This window comes from Hypanus sabinus, chromosome 4 (genome assembly GCF_030144855.1).
Source record: "Hypanus sabinus isolate sHypSab1 chromosome 4, sHypSab1.hap1, whole genome shotgun sequence".
Classification (NCBI taxonomy): Eukaryota; Metazoa; Chordata; class Chondrichthyes; order Myliobatiformes; family Dasyatidae; genus Hypanus; species Hypanus sabinus.
In genome coordinates, this window is record NC_082709.1 from 172,089,636 (window position 1) to 172,098,000 (window position 8,365).

Here is an 8,365-nt window from a genome sequence, read left to right on the forward strand (position 1 = left end):
TATGGTCCTCATTAAGAAGCAGGTCACTAATACTTCATCATCACCAGAGCAAAATGCTAGAATTCCCTTCATCTTACTAACAGCATTGTGAATGGCAACACCAGTTCCCAGCCAATGCTGGTTAAAGACAGCAGTGCACCAGTATCATCTCAATTTCAACTGAGGATGGGAAATAAATGTTGGCCTTTCCAGCAAACCATGTACAAATCAAAAATCAGAAACAGAATCAGGTGTATTGTCAATGATATATGTTGTGAAATTTGCTGTGGAATCTTTCCATTGGTGGAAGTCCTACTTGGGCTTGCTGTTGAAGAGAAGCTTGCTGCCTACATGAGAAGTATTATTACCTCTCAGATAATGTCGTACAACTTTTGTGAAAAGCTGGTATTTCTGGCACAACCATGATCACAACACTGGACTCCTTTGACAGTTGACAAGAAGCACCTGCAGCTACCTTGCACTCCCCTGTAATGCTGCACATTATATTTTGAATCTGCTCAACAGGAAAATTTACATTACAGATCCATCAGCACCTGACTAGCATTCTCCTCAGGGCTTAAGCAATATTGGTGAACTGAACACTTCTTAGATATTATTCTCCCCTTTGATGTTGCAAGCTTGACAATTAGCTTGCAGACATTTCATCACTAGTCAAGGTGGCATACTCAGTGCACAGTTGTTGGTTTTCTATCTGGGAGTGCTCGCATTTATGTAGCCCCCCCCCCCACCCGCCCATTCTGCTTGCCTCAGTCCTGATTGGCTTCCTCTTCTGTTGACCTTTGAATTCTATTGGCAATTTCTTCTCAAAGTCACATATGGTCCTCATTAAGATGCAGATCACGAATAATTCATCATCACCAAATCAAAATGCTAGAATTCCCTTCATCTTACTAACAGTATTGTGAATGCTACATCAGTTCCCAGCCTGTGGTGGTTAAAGGTGGTCAAAGGTCAACTGAAGGAGCAGACAATCAGTCAATAGAGTTCATTGTAAGGGAAGGAATGCTTAACACCTCCTTTGGTAGAGACATACCTCCATCCTGCCACCCCTTGAAGACAGTATAAACAGAAAAATCAGTTTGTTGTAACAAACTTGATGATCAGCATACTCACTGAGGGAATAAATGCATTAAAGATACTTTTAATTTTGTCATTGGACATCTGTGCATCCTCAATTGCAGCATTTCCAATTATCAGGGATGCAGAGGTGCCATTTATCTCCATGGATGTTCTCTGCATCTGTCAGCTGTGGGGTTTGTGATGGGCAAAGTCCATCATTCACTTCCTATAATGAATAGATCCATCAATATACTATTAAGTGTAGTCATAATGATTGACACCAAACTTTTCACAATGGAAACAGGGCATTTGGTAAGTGCATTTGGAAAGTGCATTTGGAGAGGGACTCTGATTTCTCTAACTTCCAGTTATTTCTACCACCTCCTCACTCTTTTGTTATTCCCCATCATGATTCTTTCAGTACTTTTTTCTCCAACGCCTTCTATCTTCTTCAATTCCCCACTCTGGATCCCACTTACCTCTTTTCCTCATCTGCCCATCACCTTATTCTCTAACCCTCCTCCTTTCCTATCTCCCATGATCCACTCTCCTCTCCTATCAGATTCCTTCTTCTTCAGCTCTTTACCTCTTCAACCAATTGCCTCCTAACTTCTTACTTCATTTGCACCCCCCCCCCATCGCCACTCACCCACCTTCCCCCTCACCTGGTTTCACCTATCAGTTGCCAGCTTGAACTCCTTCCACTCCCCTCACCTTCTTTTTCTGGCTTCTTCCCCCTTCCTTTCCTGTTTCAATGAAGGGTCTCAGCCTGAAACATCAACTGTTTACTCCCCTCCATTGATGCTGCCCGCCTTCCTGAGTTCCTTCAGCATTTTGAGTGTATTGTTCCAATGTCTGCAGGATCTCTTGTCTTTATAATGAAGATAAGTATTCGATACACTTTCTTTACCATTTCCTTTACCATTTTCACATCCATCATTAATAACCCCCATTACACTGTTCTCACTGTTACCATCAGGAAGGAGGTACAAAAGCCTGAAGGCACAAACTCAGCGATTCAGGAACAGCTCTTCCCTCTGCCATCTGATTTTGGAATGGACATTGAACCCAAGAACACCACCTCACTATTCTTTTGTTTCTATTTTTACACTACTTTTTTTAATTTAACATTTTACTGTAATTCAGTTTTTTTCTATTATTATGTATTGCATTGTACTGCTGCTGTAAAGACAACATATGCCGGTGATCGTAAACCTGATTCTGATTCTAATTCTCTTCCTGTGCTACACATTCAAGAAACTTTGAACTTGAACAACAACGTTTCTCTGTTCTCCACTACTCCATAAGACCATAAGACATAGGAGCAGAATTAGGCCATCTGGCCCATTGAGTCCGCTCTGCTACTCAATCATGGCTGATCCTTTTTTTCTCTTCTTCAACTCCAGTTCCCGGCCTTCTCCCCATAACCTTTGATGCCATGTCCAATCAAGAACCTATCAATCGCTGCCTTAAATACGCCCAATGACCTGGACTTCACAGCTACATGCGGCAACAAATTCCACAAATTCACCACCCTCTGGCTAAAGAAATTTCTTCGCATCTCTGTTTTGAAAGGACGCCCCAGGATACTGAGGCTGTGCCCTCTTGTCCTAGACTCTCCCTTTCCAAATCTGTTCTGTCTAGGCATTTCAACATTCAAAAGGTTTCAATGAGGTCCCCCCTCATTCTTCTGAATTCCAGTGAGTACAGACCCAGAGCCATCATATGATAACCATTTCATTTCTGGACTCATCCTCGTGAATCTCCTTTGGACCCTCTCCCTGAGATCTTGTCACTTATTGTGTATGTCCTATCTTTATTATTCCTCTCAAAGTCCATCAGCTTGCAGTCATCTGCCATTTCCCTATCTGCCATTTCTCTGTCCATTTTCCCAAACAATCAATATTATTCAGTAGCCTGTGACTATCCTCCTCATTGTTACAACACTGCTGAATTCTGTTTCACCTGCAAACTTACAAATCATACCTCCTCCTTTTGAAACATTAGCAGGCTTTGAGGAATTATATAAAATAGAACTCTAGGGAGTGAAAGAACTGAGATGTGTTGTGCATTGTAGGATTTATCTGAAGCAGTAACTATAAACTGCAGACACAAGAGATTCTGCAGATGCTGAAAATGCAGAGCAACACACACAAAATACTGGTGGAACTCATCGTAGGATATATCTGAAGAAGAAACAGATATGAAGACATAATGACCGATCCTAATACACTAATATACATGTATAATATACACTAATACACTAATAATATACATGTATATGAACATGCTGAACATTGCTATATTATTATACAGGATACTTTTGTTCATATGCAGCACTGACAGCAGTAACAGACATCAAATCAGTTTTCAAAATATGAAAATATGTATATATGCAAAAATGTGGTTGAAGCGTGGCAAGGTGAAATCAGGGCGTCATAGAGGTATGTGCAAGGAGAGGTTGGGGCGAAGTCTAGGCATATTCGAGGTGATGTCAGAGTGAGCAGAGCAAAGTCAGACAGGAGGAGAGTCGGATTCAGCGCCCGTGCACCTAAACGGAGAGCGAAGTTTGATCAGTTTAAGTGACAGGCCAATTTGGAAAGGTCAGGCAAGGACTGAAACGTTGCAACAGGGTCCGGGTCCAGGCCCAGAGTGCACCAATGCAACGGGGCCTGGGTCTTGGAGCAAGGAATGACCCAATGATTGGACAATTTAAACGTCGGGTTAGATGGATTGAAATGGCAGGGTGTCAGGACCGGAGGCAAGGGTCCATTAGACCATAAGACTTAGGAGCAGAATTAGGCCATTCAGCCCATCGAGTCTGCTCCATCATTCCATTATGACTGATCTTGCATCCCACACTTGCCTTCTCACCATATCCTTCAATGCCCTAAACAATCAGTAAACTATCAACTTCTGCCTTAAATATACCCACGGACTTGGCCTCCACCACAGTCTATGGCAGAGCATTCCACAGATTCACTACCCTCCAGTTAAAAAACATCCTCCTTACCTCTGTTCTGAAATGTCGTCCCTCAATTTTGAGGCTGTGCCCTCTAGTTCTGGTTCAGGCTGGTTCTGCTCACTGCTCAGCAGCTTTTACTTCGCTCTGTTTGGCACTGAGGCTGAGGTTGTGCGCCTGTTCCAGCTACTTCGTGTCTGCCAGCTCTGCGATGTGTACTCCCACTGTGTGCTGAACTGAGGCCCAGGCTGAGGCCTGCTCCGGCTGCTTTTGGCTCCATGTCTGAGGACTCACTTGCGTCCCAAATGCTATGTGCTTACTTTTGTTGTCTGCACGATTAGTTTTTCTTCTGCACATTGGGTGCTTGTCGGTCTTCTCTTTTTTTAGTGAGTTATTTTGTGTTAATTGTTATGTGGCGAATCTCAAGGTTGTATAATGTACACGTACTTTGATAATAAATGTACTTGGAATTTTGAATTTACGTTATCTGCATAAATAACATTTCTAATCTAGTAACAATTCTAATAATAAATCTAGTCTAGTCAGATCATTAAAAACTTCCTCATATTATCTCAGTGAATAGGAAATCAAACTTCTGTTGCTGACTCCCCAGTCAACCATGGGTTTGTAGTGAGAATATTATGGGAGAAAACAATCTCCACCATGATCCTGTCCAGTTACTCAGTGTTTGTTAAATCCTTGTCCAATCCTTGCCAGTTCTAACAAATTTTATTTGCTTTTAAATAAAGGAATTTGGATTGTCACATGATTATGTCCATTGTGTTAATGTGAAGTCATAAAAGCAGAAAGTGAATGATAACTAGACAGCCTTCTGAAGTTGTACCCGACAGTTTTATTGGGCATCCTTTGGGGTAGATGCCAAAGGTGCAGAGTGCAATAAAGTGAAATCATCTCAGGGACTAAAGAGAAAACAGAAGTTGAAACTGCTCTCCTTCAAAAGGTAGGAATTTTGGGCAATTTAATGGATTAATTCAAAACTTGAGGTGTTTTGGGCCACACACCTGAGAAGCAAGCCTCGGCTCTGGACACCAACAGTGAACCACATCGAGTATTGTGGGCATTTTTTGAGCCCTATGTCTCGGAAGGGATGTGCTGGCATTGGAGAGGGCCCAGAGGAGGTTTATGAGAATGATCCCAGAAAGGGTTCATGTATGACATCTTAAGCCCATACACATGGAGCAGAATTATGCCATTCAGCCCATCAAGTCTGCTCCACAATTCTATCATGGCTGATCCCAGATCCCACTCAACCCCATACACGTGCCTTCTCACTATATCCTTTGATGCCCTGATCGATCAGGAAACTATCAACTTCCATTTTAAATATAACCATGGACTTGGCCTCCACTATAGTCCGTGGCAGAGTATTCCACAGATTTACTACTCCCTGGCTAAAAAAATTCATCCTTTCCTCTGTTCTAAAGGGTCACCCCTCAATTTTGAGGCTGTGCCCTCTAGTTCTGGATACACCCACCATAGAAAACATCCTCTCTACTTCTACCCTATCTAGTCCTTTCAACATTCAGTAGTTTTTCAATGAGATTCCCCCTTATTGTTCTAAATTTCAGTGAGTACAGGCCCCCAAAGCTGCCAAACGCTACTTATATGTTAACCCCTTCATTCCTGGAATCATCCTTGTGAACCTCTTCTGGACTCTCTCCAATGACAACACATCCTTTCTGAGGCATGGTGCCCAAAACTGTTGGCAATATTCTAAGTGCAACCTGACTAGTGTCTTATAGAGGCTCAGCATTATCTCCTTGCTTATATAATCTATTCCCTTCTTTACCACAGACTCAACCTGTAAATTAAACTTCTGGGAGACTTGCAAGAGGGCTTCTAAATCCCTTTGCACTCCTGATGTTTGAAACTTCTCCCCATTTAGATAATACTCTGCACTGCTGATCCTTTTACCAAAATGTACTATCATATATTTCCCAACACTATATTCCATCAGCCAAGTTTTTGCCCATTCTTCCAATTTGTCTAAGTCCTGCTGCAATCACGTTGCTTCTTCAGCAGTACCTCCCCCTCCACCTATCTTTGTACCATCCACAAACTTTGCCACAAAGCCATCAATTCCAATATCTAAGTCATTGACAAACAATGTGAAAAGCAGCAGTCCCAATACTGACCCCTGAGGAACACCACTAGTCACTGGTAGCCAACCAGAAAGGGCCCTGTATATTCCTACTTACTGCCTCTGCCTGTCAGTCATTCCTGTATCCATGCCAGGATCTTTCCTGTAGCACCATAGGATTTATCTTGTTATGCAGCCTCATGTGTGGCTTCCTTGAAGAACTCTTAAATGATTTGTCAGGCAAGATTTCCCTTTACAAAAATCATGCTGACTTTGACTTATTTTATCATTAGTCTCCAGGTACCTCAAAACCTTATCCTTTATAATAGACTCCAAGGGACATTTGATAGCTCTTGGCCTGTACTCTCTGGAGTTTAGATCAATGAAGGGGATTCTCATTGAAACTTACTGAATATTAAGGCCTAGACAGAGAAAGGATGAGAGTCTAGGACCAGTGGGCACAGCCTCAGAATACAAGGACATCGCTTTAGAAAAGAGATTATGAGGAATGTCTTTAGCCAAAGGATGGTGAATCTGTGGAATTTATTGCCACAGACAGCTGTGGAGGCTAAGTCATTGGGTTTATTTAAAGCAGAGATTGGTAGGTTCTTGATTAGTAAGGACATCAAAAGTTTTGGGGATAAAGCAAGAGAATTAAGTTGAAAGGAAAATAAATCTGTCATGATCACATGACAGAGTAGACTCAATGGGCAGAATGGCCTAATTCTACTCCTGCCTCTTATGGTGTAAAATATTTGCACTATTGTGTGTATTGATAAATAACAAATGAGTAAGAGATGTTTATTTTTATAAAGTTCGCTGCTATCACCTGGAAGTAAATTTAATTCAAACCTTCAAAGGGATATCAGATAAGTTTTCAAAGTGAAAAAAATCACAGCAGTAGGATTAATATATTGTTTTTCTAAAGACAGAATGGAATATGGTCCAAAATTTCTTGTTTTTCTTAGGGTATCTTGAAAAAATATTGTAGCGCCTCTATTTCCTTAGGACTTTGAAGAGATTTGACATGACATCTAAAATTTTGACAAACTTCTATAGATGTGTAGTGGAGAGTATATTTACCGGCTGCATCAGTGCCCGGGATGGAAACACCAATAGCCTTGAACAGAAAATCCTACAGAAAGTAATGGATATGGCCTAGTCCATCACGGGTAAAACCATCCCCACAATCGAGCTCATCTACCTGAAACGCTGTCACAGGAAAGGAGCATCCATCATCCGAGCAACCAAACCCTCAACCCCACCCACCACCCAGGACATGCTCTCGTCTCACTGCTGCCATCAGGAAGAAGGTACAGGAGCCTTAGGACTCACAGCACCAGGTTCAGGAACAGTAATTATCCCTCAGCCATCAGGCTGCTGAACCAATGGTGATAACTTCATTCAGCTTCATTTGCCCCATCACCAAAATTTTCACACAACCTATAGACTCACTTTCAAGGACTCTTCACCTTACATTTTTGATATCTATTGCTTATTTATTTATAAGTATGATTTCTTTCTTTCTTGTATTTTGTATAGTTTGTTGTCCCTGTACACCAGTGGTTCCTAACGTGGGGCGTACACCCCACAGGAGGGCAATTTGATTTTTAAGGGGGGGGCAATTCAAGAATGAGTTATTAACAGTTAATTTTTTCTAGTAAGCCTGTGTGAGTATGAGTGTGTGTGCGAGTTAATACATATGTGTATATACAGTATGCATACATAAAAATACTTGTGTGTATGTACATGTGTAATTGCGTATGTACTGTATATATAGCGTATCACCATCATTACAACCATCAAATGGCTTTCATAATTAAATTAATGAATTGACTGATGTAGGAAGGAACGAATGAACAAGTCCAAACGTGTAAGAAACTCATACGAGGTCACACCAATGCTGCTTTTTGCAGTAGCTTTCGATTCTTGGTGGTGTGAAGGTGTTCATCTATCTGTCTTTGTATGCTGTAGAAATGAATCGGCATTGTTTTATTTATTTTTTATTATTATTATTTTAATATCACTTAATGTTCTTTTTTTTACAATTTCTTAGTAATTTCTTCCTCAGAACTTTAACAGTCCTTTGGTTCTTTTATTTTTCTCTTTCATGAATTCCATGTTCTTTGGAAGCTTGTTTAAACCAAGTTAATGGTCTTTTAGGCTTCCTCCATGTGAATAGGAGTTCACTTTTTGAATAATAAGAATTATATATCACCACAGGGGGCATCAGGATTTTAGAG